Source organism: Thamnophis sirtalis, unplaced genomic scaffold (assembly GCF_051295495.1).
Source record: "Thamnophis sirtalis isolate CommonGarterSnake01/CBP01778 unplaced genomic scaffold, rThaSir2_p1.2 scaffold_3, whole genome shotgun sequence".
Classification (NCBI taxonomy): Eukaryota; Metazoa; Chordata; class Lepidosauria; order Squamata; family Natricidae; genus Thamnophis; species Thamnophis sirtalis.
The window spans coordinates 173,057,282-173,075,411 of record NW_028261383.1 but is presented as its reverse complement, the minus strand read 5'-3'; the positions used below and the strand labels follow the sequence as shown (position 1 = coordinate 173,075,411).

Here is an 18,130-nt window from a genome sequence, read left to right as displayed (position 1 = left end):
GTTATTTGGTCTATAATGCGAACCTTTACTAATGTTAGTTGGTCTGTAAAGTTGTAGAGCCTGAACTAGCCTAACAGAAAAATAGTTTAACAGTGTAATAGTGAAATATCAGGACCAATACACACTCCTTATTGTCTCTACAATAGAATGTTTAGAAGTCTGCATGAAGAGCCAAGGTGGCGCAGTGGTTAGGGTGCAGTACTGCAGCCACTTCAGCTGACTGCTATCTGCAGTTCAGTGGTTCTAATCTCACCGGCTCAGGGTTGACTCAGCCTTCCACCCTTCCGAGGTGGGTAAAATGAGGACCCAGACTGTGGGGGCGTTATGCTGACTCTGTAAACCGCTTAGAGAGGGCTGAAAGCCCTATGAAGCGGTATATAAGTCTAACTGCTATTGCTATTGCTATGTCAACAATTGGTGACTACAAAGAAAAAGAAAAAGGGAGAAATCCTAAATAAAAGTACTGTCTTCCCACTATTATGTTCTTCATCCTTGTGTGTGCCAGCATGGAGTCTAAGACTCCAATAGCACATAATATTTGTAACTCAGGGTTGAACTGTGGGGTCCTTGGTGCTCTCTGAGCTTCGTGGTTTTTTTTTACAGATGTTTCACTACTCAACTAGGTAACATAGTCAGTACTACTTAGTTTTAGGCTCTTCTGCACTGCAGCCTTAAATTGCTTGATTTCCATGCACAGGTGGATGGAAAGAAAGCTGGCTTAAGACATTTCTTTTCAGACTTCCGAAACTATTCCTAAACACAATAGCAGATGTGCTGACCATGGCCTCTGGTTGGAGAATTCTTTATCCTCCCAATGCCACAGGAGCTGTGAGTGGGTCTTTATGGATACGTGGTCCCCACTGTTAGCCTGCGAGGGATCTTGGACTCTTAATGGACAACCAGCTAAATATGAGCCAGCAGTGTGGAGCAGCAGCCAAAAAAGCCAATACAATCCTAAACTGCATTAACAGAGGGATATAATCAAGCTCAAGTGAGGGTACTAATGTAAAGCCTTAGTAAGACCACACCTAGAATACTGCATCCAGTTTTGGTCAAATATAAAAGAGTCACACTATAAAAAAAGATGTTGAGACTCTGGAAAGAGTGCAGAGAAGAGCAACCAGGATGATTAGGGGACTGGAGACTAAAACATATGAAGAACGGTTACAGGAACTGGGCATCGTGGCACGACAAAACCGCGAAGCCCTTATCCGCGGAGACATAAGCGCGTCGCTAAAGCCGTGACGTCATCACTGCGCGTCATCACCGCCGCGACAACAGCGCGGCAACAGAAGGGCGCTTTAAAACGGCGCCATGGCAGAAAGCCGATTTCAATTAAGGTAAGAGTTAGGATTAGGTTTGGGGGTTAGGTTTAGGGTTAGGTTTAGGGTTAGGGTTAGGTTTAGGGTTAGGTTTAGGGTTAGGTTTAGGGTTAGGTTTAGGGTTAGGTTTAGGGTTAGGTTTAGGGTTAGGTTTAGGGTTAGGTTTAGGGTACTGAGTGCTTGGGAATGCGTGGATTTGCCCTCCGCGATTATGTCATCGCGGAAGGCTCGCGTTTTTCCTTAGCGCTTAGAACGGCGCGAATTAGTCTTCGTGCTTATGTCTCCGCGGATAAGGGCTTCGCGGATTTGTGGTGGAACCACTGGGCATGGCTAGTCTAGTGAAGAGAAGGACCAGGGGAGACATGATAGCAGTGTTCCAATATTTCTGGGGCTGCCACAGGAGTAAGGGGTGAAGTTATTTTCCAAGGCACCCAAAGGCCAGACAAGGAATAATGGATGGAAACTGAACAAGGAGAGATTCAACCTAGAAACAAGGAAGAAATTTCTGGCAGTGAGAACAATCAACCCATGGAACAGAAGTTGCCTTCAGAAGTTGTGGGAGCTTCTTCACTGGAGGCATTCAGCAGGAGATTGGACTGCCATTTGTCGAAAGTGATGTAGGGTCTTGGGTGGGGGATTGGACTAGATCACCCATAAAGGTCCCTTCCAACTCTGTTAATCTAATCTATTCTAAATGTTATTATTTTCCAGACTTTTTGTATGAGCCTTCCAATAAACCAGTAAAAAAAAAACCCAGAGTTTCACTAGTTCACAGGTGAAATTAATAAAACCAAGCCAAATCGGAGATTCATCAGTCGTGATCCCTTCCGAAGGGGGCAGGCAGCCGAGCAAACTAGGACAAAATCACTGGGATGGGTAACTGGAGAGGCAGAAGCATTCCTGCCACAATGCAATCAGCCTATTTGTTTATTTATTGGATGCGTACAGCTCCCCATCTCACACACGTGATTTTCTTAAAGCACAGGAGGAAAACCACTCAGAAGTACTTATACCGGCACAAGTCGGAAAACATTATTTTTTATTGCACGGAAGGGAAAGACAGATGGAGGTGGTCCTCCCATTAGCTTGAGGACACACAGAAGGCACAACATCATGCCTTCCTGCTCCTAAGAAGCAATTAGTGGTCGTACCTGGCTGTGCCAATCAACCTTAAGAGAAATGGCAGACAGAATTCTGCTTTCAGACTTAGCCCTTCCTGCCATGGGGTCCTTACGGGTGGGTTTTGTCCCTGCCAGCAAGTAATAGCTTGAAAAGAAAGAGCAGCAAAGCCACAAGACTCAACCAATGTCTTTGGCTATCATATGTTGCATATACATCCATGCAGAGGTGGGGTTCCTACCAGTTCGCACCAGTTCGGTAGAACCGGTTCGTCAAATCTACCGAACCGGTTAGAAGAGGTTCCACCAGAAAGCAGGCCACACCTACAGAAGAGGTTCCAAAAATTTTTGAAACCCACCACTGACACACAAACACAGGCAGACAGACAGACAGACAGACTCACACAGAGTGAGAAAGAGAAAGAAAGGAAGAAAGGAAGAAATAAAAAAAGAAAAAAGAAAGAAAAAGTGAGAGAGAGGGGAAAGAAAAAAAGGAAAAAGGGACAGAGAGACAAAAGGAAGGAAGGAAGGAAGGAGAAGGAGAGAGAGAGAGAGAGAGAGAGAGAGAGAACACATGGCCGGCAAGCCACTCCCACCAGGTCACATGGGTGGCAAGCCACTCCCACAAAGGAGGCCACACCCACAGAGTAGGTTCGAACAATTTTTGAAACCCACCACTGAATAGCATCATTCAGCAACGACTCACAATAGGCACCAAAGAAGCAGGGTAGCATTTCAATGTAATGCTCTGCACCTTCAAAAGTAGATGAATAATTCAGTAAAGAGATAAGACCCCTTGTCCCCAACGTGGAGTAAGTATTCAAGCTGAGTTTAATAAAGTAGGACAGGGGCAGGCTGGGTGGGAAATTAAAGAATAAATAATAATAACAGCAAAAATACTGAATGTTAGTTGTAGGGACTTTAAAGGAGAACATTAGAATGGCTCCTCTGTTGCATTTACTAATTTTTTTCCTCCTTTAGTTATTCTCCGTGATTAAAAGTTCCACACCGTGTTCTTTACCAAGCCAACTGTAGACAATTGTGCTCAACTTGTGCTTTCCAGATGTATTGGGACTGCCATTCTCACAATCCCCAGCCACGAGGTTATCAGGTTAGGAAAAGGTGAGGTACACCTTCTGCTGAGGATGTGAAGCCTGCAAAGAGGACCCTGCCCACACCAAGGCAATTTAAACACCGTTGTGCACATAAAACATTATTATGGGAAGGTTTGGCCACCATATGTTTCCTTCATTTATATAAATTCTTCAGCTAGAATAGAATAGAATAGAATAGAATTTTATTATTTGTATGCCGCCCTTCTCCGGGAGGACTCAGGGCGGCGAACAATTCAAGGGGGGAAAAAGGGGGAACATAAAAAAACAAAATACAAATAATAAAAGTAAACAACAGTCGCACAACCATACATGTCGAGAGGGGAGGGAACTCATCGATCCCAGGCCTGCCGGCAAAGCCAGGTTTTGACGGCTTTTCGGAAGGCCTGGAGAGAGGTGAGGGTCCGAATCTCCGCGGGGAGTTCGTTCCAAAGGGCCGGAGCTGCTACAGAGAAGGCCCTCCCCCGGGTAGTAGCCAGGTGGCATTGGCTGGTAGATGGCACCTGGAGGAGGCCGATCCTGTGAGATCTAATGGGTCTTTGGGATGTAATTGGCAGCAGGCGGTCTCTCAAGTACCCAGGTCCAATACCATGAAGGGCTTTATAAGTTACGACTAGCACCTTGAAGCGTATCCGGAGACTAATCAGTAACCAGTGCAGCTCGCGGAGGATAGGTGTAACGTGGGTGTACCGAGGTGCACCCACAATCGCTCGCGCGGCTGCGTTCTGGAGGAGTTGAAGTCTCCGAATACTCTTCAAGGGCTGCCCCATGTAGAGCTAGGGAGACAGCACGGATCATTACCAGGATAGGAGAAACGAACAAGGGCTACAATCATTCACCCACTGAAATGTTCTGATCAGTGAAAAATATGTTACTCACCTGCTGCTTTTTCTGGGCAAAGGGAGGTCCTTCTGGAAAGGAAAAAACAACAACACTTTCCATTAGTTACATCTCCAAACTGAGAGCCAAGAGAAGGGAAAAGTGATTGCTCATTTTCACATCCTACTCTTTGTGGGAAATAAGCAGTAAACAAATCAGTCCTTCCCATTTCTTGAATATAGCCTTGTCATCAAAAGGGTATTCTGGTTTATACCAATATAAGGTAAAGAGATTGTTTATATGGAAACCAGCTGTTCTACAGGCAGAGTCACCGCAGCTAGTCGGCGATTATTTTCTTCAATTGAGAAAGTTATAACAATAAAACCCAGTCAGAAATGTTGATACAGACTAGATGCCACTAGACAAAAAAGAGGATGAGGAAATCCAGTAGGGTTAGAGCAGCAGCTAACACAAAAGCAGCTGAATTTGTGACGATGCAAGATACGTATTTGTTATGATTGCAGGAAAGCAGAGGAAAACAAAAGGAAAAGACAATGATAATGATTTGCACATAATTCAGCTTCCTCAATTAGGACCCTTGTGGAGTAGACAGAATTCTACCTCTCATGGTAGGGAAGTTGTAAGTATTTAGTCTGCTGAAATCTCAGAAGCTGAAGTGATTATTAGCAATTACTTTAGCTTCTGAGATTTCAGCAGACATGCAGTGACTAAATACAGTTCCTGTGCTCCAAGGGTGAAGGCATTCAAGTCCTCCATCCATTTACCTCCTTGCTTTGAATAAATGATGTAATATAATGCAAACGAAAAGGCAGAGTAAATTACACAAACCATAGAAATTAAGCAAATTAACCGACTTTATGCTGTGTGAACACATTGAAAACCTTTTTTCCTTGAGTCTTTCAAGGGGGGAGAATTTTAATTAAAATGTTGTCATGGAATAGACAAATTATGCTTCTGGGTTGATGGGCAGGAGAGAAAATGCTTCTGAGGCAGTGTTACAAATAGAAAATGAAAAAGGAACAGGCTGAAGGTTTCCATAGACTAGGAGTGTGTGTGTGTGTGTGTGTGTGTGTGTGTGTGTGTGTGTGAGAGAGAGAGAGAGAGAGAGAGAGAGAGAGAAAGAGAGAGAGAGAGAGAGACTGAAACACATACACACACACAAATTTATTTTGACAGAGATATTGGATTTTCCATTTTGATCACATGCCAGAACATATACTTATAAAATGCAGTACACTTGCCAAAACTGTATTTAATATTACTGTTTTGAAGCTTGGATTCCAGTGGCAGTCACTCATTTTGAACTGAAACCTCCCTTTTTTCTGACGTGATGAAAAAATGTGATATCAATGATTACCAGGATAGCAGGATTCAAAAGGTGATTTTTTGTAAACAGGAGGGAGGGGGAGGGAGAGGGAGGAGAGAGAGAGAGAGAGAGAGAGGGAGAGAGGGAGAGAGAGGGAGAGAGAGAGGGGGGGAGGAGAGAGAGGGAGGAGAGGGAGAGAGAGGGGGAGAGAGAGAGGAGAGAGAATAAATATATCCCTAAGCTTCATATGGTCCCGGATGAAAACTGTCAAAAGCATTATAATGTGATTTTATTTTTCATAAAATTGCAAAGAAAAACCATAAATACATAGTGCAATCCTATTAACTATCATATTAATTCAGCTGAACTCCAAGTGAAATGAAATCAAAGTTAATGATTGTCTGGATCCGATTCCCTCCCCCAACTTTCTAAAGATTTTCATCCCAGAAAATATTGTGTAGCTCTGCCCTATATAAGCAATTTTCAGGAATCAGAATTTATTACAGAAAAGACAGGTCTGTGGTGGAGTCTTTCTGCTCAGTGGAATACAAATTGGTTTTATTTGCAGATGATGTTATTTTGTTTATTTCTAATCTAATTCTAATTCCAGTGTTGATAAAAGTGACAGATATTTTTAGTAAAATAGCAGGATGTTATATTAACTGATCCAAATTGAAATTGATGCCACTATGTGAAATTTCATTTAAGGAATATCAATGCTGCGTTTATATGTAGATTCCAAAAGATATAATTTGGTTAGCCATAAATTTATATACCGCTTCACAGTGCTTTACAGCCCTCTCTAAGTGGTTTACAGAGTTAATATATTGCGCCCAACAATCTGTGCTTCTAGTTATGTGTTTATTATTTTATTATGTTACTGTGAACTACCCAGAGTCACTTAGATGAGAAGGGCAGTATAGAAATGTAATAACTAAATAAATAAAATGTAACATATAAATAAAATATAGGAAGATATTGGTTTAGATATCGATAATGAGAGTCATTAAATCTTATCCTTTGGGGGGGGGAAAAATGAAAATTCTCAAAATGAATATTATTCTCAGATTTATATGTATTCTGAGAGGAATCTTAGTTCATGTACCTGGAAAATATTTTCAAAAAATACATTCTTTGTTTAGTAATTTACTGTGGGGTTCTTTGATTCTGACAATACTTTACAAAAAATGCAACTACACAGTTAATGAGGGAGAAATCAATTTTCCAAATCAGAAACTATATATCGTGCTTATTAAATATTGGGAGCCAGCAATTGGTGTTAATTTTTTGATTTAAGAAACTTTGGAATATATTTGGTTGTATGGACAGTATTAGAATCAAAATACACCAGAACTCTAGTGCCTATGGAAACAATGTCAGAACATTATTTTAGTCTACTTATTCATTTGTATTTTTTTTATCCTGCCTTTATTTTTATAAATAACTCAAGCAGTGAACATATCCAAGATATCTTTCTCCTCCTATTTTCCGTATAATAATAACCCTATCAGGTGGGTTGGCCTGAGAGAGGGTGATTGACCCCAAATCACTCAGCTGGCTTTCATGCCTGATTAAAATCCAGAATTTCCTCATCTCTAGGTTGGTACCTTAACCATCAAACTTTGGACCAAATGAGAAACAATAGAGGTGATTTTAAACATATATGAAGAGATAAATATCATTTTCTAGATGTAATCCAGTCATAGTATTTATTAACAAGTTTCTTTGAACCAGCAGGATTTTCAGCTTCTGAGAAATCTGAGATACTAAAACAACTTGCTAAACCCTTTATTTATTTTTTAAAAAAACCTACCACAGTATGAGTTTTTGTAGATATTTGTTGTCAAACCACTTGATATGCAGATACTAAAAAATAAATTAATGGCCTAATGGTTATCCAGGAAATTGTCTTAATCTCTATATCAAGAGTGACAATAGACTTTAAACTATGAGTTATGCAGCAAAAAAATAATATTTATAATTTAATGGACTCCGGTAAATTTAATAGAAAATATCTAATATTTTTTTGAATCACATGCACAGAGCCGAGGTGGCGCAGTGGGTAGAGTGCAGTACTGCAGGCCACTTCAGCTGACTGTTATCTGCAGTTCAGCGGTTCTAATCTCACCGGCTCAAGGTTGACTCAGCCTTCCATCCTTCCGAGGTGGGTAAAATGAGGACCCAGACTGTGGGGGCAATATGCTGACTCTGTAAACCGCTTAGAGAGGGCTGAAAGCCCTATGAAGCAGTATATAAGTCTAACTGCTATTGCTATTGCTATGCATATTATATGGAATTTGACAACTGGGCAATATAAATGGATTCTCAATGCCTTCACTATGGCCAAATGCTGATACTGCAGCTTTGAAAAGATAAATGCATGGCCCCATTCACTCAATGGCTTGGAGACTGATTACACTTGCCACCTATATAAAAGATGTAGACTTTGTATGGACAAGCATGATGAAATATGGAATTCATAAAAAATACAGTAAATGAAAATGAGTTATATAAGTGTATTATATGTGGTGTGTGTGTGTGTGTGTTTGTGTATGTGTAGTTCAATCATATTTATATTAGATAAGTACTGTATATACAGAATTATAACTACTAACAATAGTTATAGTTATATAACAAGTATTATAAAACAAGTATTCATTTTTCATTTTTCTGTTGTATTTTTTAAAACCTTTTTCAATAGTACTTTTTGTGTGGGTTTATTTTCTTGAGAATGTTAATCTTTACTTCCTTTTTCTGTTACAGTTACTATTTTAAAAGCGATAAATAATAAACAATAATATTTGAAATATCAGCAGCTACAATATCAACAATGATGTCTATTTCTATGAAGAGATTATTTCCAAAGGATGCTAATGAAGAAATGACAGATGTGAAGCTATTTTTCCTGATGCAAACACACTAGAACCAGAAATACTGGGTTATAACAAAAGTGGGAATTATATGACAGAGAAGACATCTGAAGCTGAAACACAGATGACAAGTGAAGAGCATGGCCTAAGTAAAGACTTTCTACTGGATATACAAAAAAAGTTGGTTCTTTTTCAAAAGCTTTGAAAATCAAAGTGGAAAGCCAAACGACAAATCTAGACAACAGCCTAGACAATGACTTTTTATTGCCTTTACAAAAGAGGTTTGGTAAAGCATTGAAGAAACCTTTGTGACGAGAAAAAGAAAAATTGAACCAAAATAGAATCCTATAACAATATCTGACTGAGTTAAAGATTGAGATTGTCAGAAATAAAAGGAAAAAATATATACAATTGACCAAGGTTAAAGATTTAAGATTTAAGATTTAGTTTATTTGTATGCTGCCCTTCTCCGGGAGGGACTCAGGGCGGTGAACAACTCAAAAGGGAAAAAGGGAACATAAAACACAATACACGTAATTAAAATACACAAGAGTCATACAGCCATACAAGTCGAGAGGGGAGGGGAACTCATCAACCCCAGGCCTTCAGATCTCACAGGGTCGGCCTCCTCCGGGTTCCGTCCACCAGCCAATGCCATCTGGCTACCACCCGGGGGAGGGCCTTCTCTGTAGCAGCTCCAGCCCTTTGGAATGAACTCCCCGCGGAGATCCGGACCCTCACCTCTCTCCAGGCCTTCCGGAAAGCCGTCAAAACCTGGCTGTGCCGGCAGGCCTGGGGTTGATGAGTTCCCCTCCCCTCTCGACTGGTATGGCTGTGTGATTTTCATGTATTTTAATTATGTGTACTGTTGTTTATGTTCCCTTTCCCCCCTGAGTTGTTCGCTGCCCTGAGTCCCTCCTGGAGAAGGGCGGCATACAAATAAACCAAATACAATGCAATACAATACAAAGGATGCTCCTTTTGATGAAAGCCTTAGTTCAGTCTTCTTGCCATTATTACATACAGTAAACAGAGGGGAAAAAATCCATGAGTTGCAAAGTCCAACTCTCAAGGATTTGTAATGTAGATCATGGATCGTCAACCGCCCACTAGTGGGCGTTTCAGGATTCCAGGTGGGCGGTAGGGACTTCGGAGGTTAAAACCTCCTTTCGCGCGAATGCGCAGTTGCAAAATAGGAGAAGCAAACATGCGGGAAGGGGAGGAGGGGATAGCAGGGACAGGCAGAAGCCGAACAGAGCAGTTGCAAAATAGGAGAAAGAAAAATTATAGGCAGGAGAGAATTGTTGGCTAATAATAATAAGTGGGCTAACTAGCTCAACCTTACTTTCGTACATTGCCCTAAGGAAGGTAAAAAAAAGGAGATAAAAAGGAAAAGATTAAAAAAAATTTAACAAAAAAGGGGAGAAAAATAGAGAAAAGGGGATAAAATAAAGGAGGAGAGTAAGCAGTGTTTAAGTCTGGCTCATAAAGTTAAAAACATTATAAACTTGCATAAAGTAGAAATAAAAAGATAAGTGTACGTACATTTCTTTTTTTTCAAAAAACACCCTCCTTTATAAAAAATATTCCGCACTTGTGCAAAAACTGGTGGGCGGTAAGGAAATTTTTCCATCAAGAAAGATCCATTAGAGGGTGGGGGGGGGGAGGCGAAAAGGAAGGGGGGGAGCGGATCTGGAGAGAGGAGTGGTAGAGGGCGAGGGGAAGTAGGGTAGAGGGGGATGATGGAGGGAAGATAGAAAGTTGGAGGGTGGTGGAAGAAAGAGGTGTATGGAGAATGGAAGAGGTATATTGGGCTTTTATTTTCTGGGGCATTGTCGACAAGAGGAATTGATGCAATTATTGTTTAATACTGTATGGTGTATACATGTGAGTGTATGAAAATGAAAATGAAAATAAAATATATTTAAAAAAAAAAAAGAAAGATCCATTAGTGGGCGGTAGGTAGAAAAAGGTTGACTACCACTGATGTAGATAATGTTGAGATATATAAAGGTTATTTGACCATCATGTGCCAACATGTCCTGCATTTACAGGAGATGCTTTTTACGCTGGATATTTCGCAGGCCCCTCCAAAAATACGAATGCCTAGAGTTCCTTGAGTAGGCTTCATACAAATATTAATGAAAGATAAATGATTATCCAAATAACAAGATTAATTATTCAGCTGGTCTGCCTGTAGACGTTTTCTAGTTTAAAAATATTTGCAGAATATCTAAAAAAAATATTGAATTAACTACACTTGGAAAAAATGCAATTAAATAAAATTGTAATTTTAATATAGTTCACATACAATTGCAATGAATCTTACCCGTGACCCGTCAAAACCGCGTTCCACAAAAGTGCGGTCAACGAAAGCGCGTATGTGATGTCATCACAGCGCGACGAAAAAGATCGAAAAATTGAAATAAAAATTAAATTACAGCAAGCCGATTCACATAAAGGTAAGGGTTAGGTTTAGGTTTAGGTTTAGGGTTAGGGTTAGGTTAAGGGTTAGGTTTAGAGCGTTAGCGTTACGTCTAGCGTTAGGTTAAGGGTTAGCGTTAGGTTTTTCGTTAGGTTTAGGGTTAGGTTTAGGGTTAGGTTAAGGGTTAGGTTTAGGTTTAGGTTTAGGGTTAGGTTTGGGGGGGTTAGGGTAAGGTTTTCGCTTTATTTTTACATTTTTCGATCTTTTTTGTCACACTGTGATGACGTCACATACGCGCTTTCGTCGACCGCGCTTTTGTCTACCGCGGTTTTGTGGTGGAATCAATCTTAACATGCCAAACTTTGACAATCTTTATCTTTGCTTAACTTATTCCCCTACTGTTCTTTGTTGGTATACAATTCCAAAGACTTTCCTTGCTCGCCTTTCTTATAATCCTCGCACTTGGATTGGACAGCTTTTTGTTTCAAAATTATCTTATGTAAAGTAAGGGAACAATGAATTACTTAAGATATAAGCACATAATGCTAAGACAAGCTTTTAAAACCATGATTTATTGAACAAGTTATAACGATCTGGATTGCACATATTTCTAAGTCATACAAATGTGTTTGTAAGTGTGCTACATCAAAAAACAAATCATATTATGAAGTAATGAATGTGTGAATCTAACCGCTATGACTGTTAATTGAGTTGGTGACCTGAATTTGTCTCCCTTTCCAGCATCCAATTCTACTTAATAGATGCCACAGTCTCTCTAGAGAAATAGCTTGATGATTACTCATTTCATAGGATAAATATCATCACTTCTTGTAAATCCAGCAAAGCTGGAACCAGAAACTGCATGGCAAGATGATCATCGCTGACAACTTGCTATGAGGGGGAAGATTATCACAGCACTTTTTGACACCTCATGTAAGAAAGCATCTCTCTTTGCAAAACTGATTTTTCAGCAAGTTTTTAAAGCCTTTCTTTGATTTGGAAATTTCAAAGATCTATGCAAAACTGGTAGAACTTCATCTGTGAATTAAATGGGCTCTGCGGGGCTCTTTTGCATTAGTCTTGCGCCGAAAAACTGAGGTTCTTCATAATCCTGCATTGATTGTGTTTTCTTCCAATTACATTAAAGAGACACCTATCTGTTGTGGCCCGGCACGAGCCGTTGGAGCTGCCGCCAGACTCCGACAGCGAGGGGTCTTATGAGTTGGCCCTGGAGGAGGTGGAGGACCCTGGACAGGGTGCCGACTCTGAGCAGGGCGAGGAGAGACTGGTTGGCCACCAGGTGGCGGCGGAGCCTTGGATCAGAGGGAGTGTTCAGGAAAACACTTGTGAGTTGTTTCAGGATGCACACCGTCGAAGGGCTACTTGGCGGCAAGAACAACTGAGTAATTGTAGGAGATGATTACGCTTAGCTGATGCTGATTAAGATCCTCTCCTGATTATAAAAGAGATTGTTTGTGCCACGCCCTTTTGCAGAAGTCAACATTCACGATTCAGAGAAACCAACTTGGAGAAGTGGTTTGCTGTGAGAGCTTGTCTGCATTATCTAGGTTTATAGGACTTGCTGCCAGAGTGCTTATCTCTTTGTTTATTTTGGGCTTGCAGCCAATGAGAGTCTGGACTGATTAAAAGTATTCTTATTTACGTTTGCTTTTGGCTTTCGTTCCTGAACGGAGAAGGGAGGGTCAGAACACCTATCCATGTTACATTGAAGAGCCAGACTATCAACACATACCGGTAATCTCAGACAAATGTAGTTCAGTTCTCACAGCAGTCTTCTGAGCAGTGGCCTTTTTTGCTTGCCAAATTTTAATTATCTGGACCATGCACAGATGCAGACCAGTGGCACACAGAGTTCTGTTTGTGCTGACTTGTTTTACTATGGCACAATAGCAAATCAAGACTAAGCCACAAACAATTATGTACTATCTAGACATTATGCTAGATTGCAGTTGCAATCCATCTTTGGGATTATTTTCAGAACAGTAAAATGTAGGATATAGCCAGTGACATGCGGTGAGGTTTATGGCTGGTGAGGCAAAAAGAAAGAAAGTGGCTTTTGCCCCCCCCCCCCCCCCGCCTCTATGTCCGACATGGAGGCGTCCCGCTGTTTCACAATCACAGAGGATTTCAACTCTCTCTTGCCTGCCATCATGAAAATGTAAAAATATAAAAGGAAAAAGGCAAGAGCTGCTGAGGTCAGGCTGGGTTAGCTGCTGCAGAATCCCCAATGGATGACTCTGCTTAACTGTTTAAAAAAGCCTCTTAAAAAAACGCCCTCTACAGGAGGAGGCGAGAGAACCAAGTGCCTCATCTACATAAGGAATTTTTCGGCTTTTAACCCTTGCTTAACTCTGCTCGAGTGATCATAAAGAGGCACGTGGTTCTCCCGCCTCCTCCTGTAGAGGGCACTTTTCAGAGGCGTTTTTAAACAGTTAAGCACTAAGCAGAGTCATCCACTCTGGCAGCAACTACCTCAGCCTTTTTCCTTTTACATTTTCTTTTCTTTTCATGATGACAGTGACTGCACGTCACTGGATGTAGCACATATGTCCATTTATGACAAATTGTTTAAATATTTAGGTCTAGTGATTAAAGTACCAGTCTGGAAGCCAGGAAGCCATGAATACCAGCTGGGTGAGGCTCAGATAAGGAACTCTTTATCCATCCACCTCATTGGGTTATTGTTATGGGGAAAATTAAGAGGAAACAGTATTAGGTACCCACTTGCCTTGAGTTACCTATGAAGTAATAAAGGTGAGATAAAAATATATAAACAATCAACCAGTAGGTTAACAATAAGTCAAGCTTTGAAATGGTGATCTACTACTTTAAACAAATTGTGTTTTTTCACTAATCCCTCAAAGCCAAAATAAGCAACCCACATTATATTTTCATAGCAGCTGTCCTTTTGGAAATGGTATGTTGGAAGAAATGTCCTTCTGGGTTCAGCTCCAAGTGGGGATAAAGACACTGGAGACATGGAGGCTGCTTGGAAAGATGGTTTTAATGGTGGACAGGACCACATGGCTTGAGCCCTGAACAGAAAAGGGGATCACATGCTTCAATGTTGGTGGAGAGGAAGAGAAGGGCTGAGGGAGGGGCTTGCTAGGCTTTTTATACCCTGTTTAGTCCCACCTCTCTGTTTCCTGTTCCTGTGTAAGAGATGTATTCTGATTGGTTGTCAGACTCCCATGGTGCCATGCAGGGGGCTACTCTCTAGGCTGTGTTTTGAATCCATAGATGAGTTCTCAGATGCCATGTGGAGACCTGAGTAAAAGGCCAATATTATCATGCCTTTCTGTGGCTGCTGGTGAAGTCTTTATTATGTAAAGTGGGCTAGCCTGGCTGGTCTTAATGGGCCTATTGACAAAGTGGGGGTGGGCAGGAAGCTACAGGCAACTATTCTGTCTTTTAAAACATGCTTCTTTTCACATCCAGAGAAACATTCTGCCTTTTCAATATTTCCTAGGATATTTCATTTTTTCTGGGAGAGGGCTGGGTGATAACTTCCCACAGGTAGAACCAACTAATTTCGCATTTCTCAAGTAACTTTCCTTTCCTAATCCTTTTGCGTTTCCTAAACAGCCAACTAGACTATATATGTAGAACATGTACATGCAGAAAGCTACATTTAGAAATGGGAAGTTAAATCACACCCAAAGCCTCTTTCTAACACACCATTCTGAGGCTAATTAATAAGTAAGAGAACAAGGTGTGATGCTTTAAATAGGCTAATGTTATACTGGTCAGTTGTGGCAAATATATCCTGATACAGGTAGAAAAAAAAAATACAAATAAAGATAATGGAAGTCGATTTAGTCATTAAAGGTTTTTGCAGAACACACTCACAGTGGTATCAGATTGGAAATTATTTTTTCTCCTTCACAGCGCTTGACATATTTAGAAGTAAAGTTTCAATATATTTAATGAGGGTGTGTTTTTTAAAAAAAACCTTGTAATTGTGAAGATCCCAATGCATTACATCTGTTCACTGCACATATAAATATGAAAGGTTTTCTTTCACATTCTTTTGAAATACCATTTACCTTTCTTATTATTGTACAACTATCTATTTGAAAACATACCACACTAAGCTCAACATGATTTATACCCAGGAGAGTATACGACTGTAGCCCTAGTATCAGTGGTGGGATTCAGACGGTTTGCACCTATTTGGGAGAACCGGTTGTTAACTTTCTAAGCAGTTCGGAGAAGGTTCAAGTTTCAAGGTTCATTTTATTTATATGCCGCCCTATTCCCGGCGGGACTCAGGGCGGCGCACAAACCCAAAGGCGGGGAAGGGAAACACAAGAACTACAACAAAAAGTACAGGGAATTTAAAACAACCAACAGCCACACAATTCGAGAGGGGAAGGGAACTCATCGACTCCAGGCCTGCCAACACAGCCAGGTTCTAATGGCTTTTCGGAAGGCCTGGAGAGAGGTGAGGGTCCGAATCTCTGCGGGGAGTTCGTTCCAAAGGGCTGGAGCCACCACAGAGAAGGCCCTCCCCCGGGTAGTGGCCAGATGACATTGGCTAGTAGACGGAACCCGGAGGAGGCCTAATCTGTGTGATCTAATGGGTCTTTGGGAGGTAATTGGCAGCAGGCAGTCTCTCAAGTACCCAGGTTGTTGGAAGAAATCTTTTGTTTCCATCCACTTTCCAGGGCTAATCCTGCAAGGAAGGCAGGAAGGAAACATTCTGGTGTTGTTTCTAGCCTAATCTTTATTGCCCTGCTTACAGAAACCGTTTCTCTGGTTAACCCTTATTACCATTGTAACAACTAAGGCGAAGCGCCCATCGTCATGAGTGATGATGAATTGGCCACACCCACCCAATCACATGATCACCGAGCCCCACCTACCCAGCTGGTCATTAAGGCAGAGAACCGGTTGTTAAACTATTTGAATCCCACCACTTCCTAGCATCCAAATTCAGTCAGAATGGATTCATTACAGTATAGACCTGATCTAGACACTAGGAGATTGGGAGTCTTAGTGCTGCCTAAGAGACATGAAAGTCGGCTGGGTGCCTTTGGGCCTCAGAAGGTGGTGGTTGTGATGAAAATAACAGAAAATGAAGACGCTAAAGTACTCTGGAACTTCAGAATTCAAATAGACAGATACCTGCCCCCAAACCCCAAACTTAATAATTGTTGGTAAGAAAGATTTTTAAAAAGGCTGTATAACGGATGTGCAAGTACGTGGAGACAGCGAAATAAAAGGCAACAAATTGAAGAAGATAACAAAATACAAAGACCTGCAAGTAGAAATAGAACGACTATGGCAAAAAAAACACCAATAGTAATAGGCACCTTGACTGCAACTCCAAAACAATTGGGGCACTGCTTGAATATCATTGGCATTGACAAAATCACCATCAGTCAATTGCAAAAAGCAGCTTTACTCGGAACAGCTTACATCCTGCGATGATATACCGTATTTTTCAGGGTATAAGATAGCAGTTAGTTAGTTAGTTAGCAGTTAGACTTATATACCGCTTCATAGGGCTTTCAGGCCTCTCTAAGCGGTTTACAGAGTCAGCATATCGCCCCCACAGTCTGGGTCCTCATTTCACCCACCTCAGAAGGATGGAAGGCTGAGTCAACCTTGAGTCGGTGAGATTTGAACCGCCGAACTGCAGATAACAGTCAGCTGAAGTGGCCTGCAATACTGCACCCTAACCACTGCGCCACCTCGGCTCTAAATGTTTTTCTTGGAGAAATATTGTAAAATGACCTAGCAAGCATGTTTCAAGAATAGGTCTTAGTAGAAATCTTACAGCAAGAGGTTTATAAAGAAATATACCTGAAGTGTTTTACTAAGCCAGCATTGGACGGATGGATACATAGATGATAGAGATATATAGATAGATGATAGATAGATAGATAGATAGATAGATAGATAGATAGATAGATAGATAGATAGATAGATAGATAGATAGATAGATAGATAGATGTCTACTGTGTGCAAACACAATTTTCTGGATAGCTACTCCAGTGTTTAATATGTGATAGGTAATTGTTAAACTGGTATAATGTCTGAATTAGAATTGCAGAGGCTTTTCATTTTGTCTATCATTATATAACAACCTCCTCCTTCAATCATCTTCTGATATACTGAAAACTCCAGTATTAACAGATAATGTAACAATGCAACCATATTGGATGCCAATTTCCTTCAGTCTTCAAACACATCCAAACCAGTCATTATCAGAACTTCCTCTGTTGAAGATCCAGACTAAAAATATGTCCATATACCATTAAACGTGTCTTTTGAGAATGGCGGCCCTTTTTAATGATCATAGAAAGACATTCTAATGAGAGTTTAGATCTTTCCTTGGCCAATTTAAACATTTTTTAAAAAAAAAAATTATCACAATGCACTACGATAAAGACATGAGATCACAAGAACAGAGGGGGAAAAAACCAGCATAAGGAGCTTTTCAACAAGTTCACACACAATTCTACCCATGTTTATTTAAGGACCTACTCCTACAGATTCAGCCTCATTTCACCTGCTTCTCAGTTCCCAGTGCATTCATTACTGAATAAATAAAATGGAACAGAACCAATATTTGAGCACAATGAGTAACATTCTGAGGAGTAAATTGCTGAATCAGGGTGTTTTTTCCCCCCTAGAATTGGGAGAGTATATGCACACAGAATTAAGGAAAAAAATGTCACTTGTAGTTCCCAAAGGGGAAGAGTCCCAATATTCAATAGCATTCATGGGTCTGGGGAACCACAAAGCAGACCTTACATAATGCAAATGACTCTTGAATTTAGCCCAGGAAGACAATTTAAAGTTGGGTTGTCTCGCTTTTGAGTAAGAGGAAGCAAAGAGAGCATGGAATCAGGCTTCCGAGACTGATATCAGCCCTTTAAGATTGGCCAGGAGTCCATAAGAAAGACTGGACTTTATTTTCTTGGTATAAGGCTCCTAATAAGCAGAAAGCCTGACACCATTTCCCCAACTTTAAGGGGCAGCTTTAAATGCCTTTTCCTTCTTTTCACAGTTTAATCCACCTTTTGCTAACAGCCTTTGAATTCCTTCTCCAAGATCAGCACTGTGGTTCTTCACAACAGGGGGGGGGGGGGGGATTATAATTGGAAG

The 18,130-nt window shown here is 40.8% G+C and overlaps 1 non-coding gene across 1 annotated transcript in view; it reads right to left on the bottom strand.

Moving 5' to 3' along the window:
- The window catches only part of LOC106546787 (uncharacterized), a 50,424-nt gene that overhangs the window by 17,777 nt on the left and 14,517 nt on the right, over window positions 1–18,130 (bottom strand). The window contains exon 2 of the transcript XR_015696082.1: window positions 4,432–4,463. This is a non-coding gene — a transcript (uncharacterized LOC106546787). The remainder of the gene's footprint in view (window positions 1–4,431; window positions 4,464–18,130) is intronic.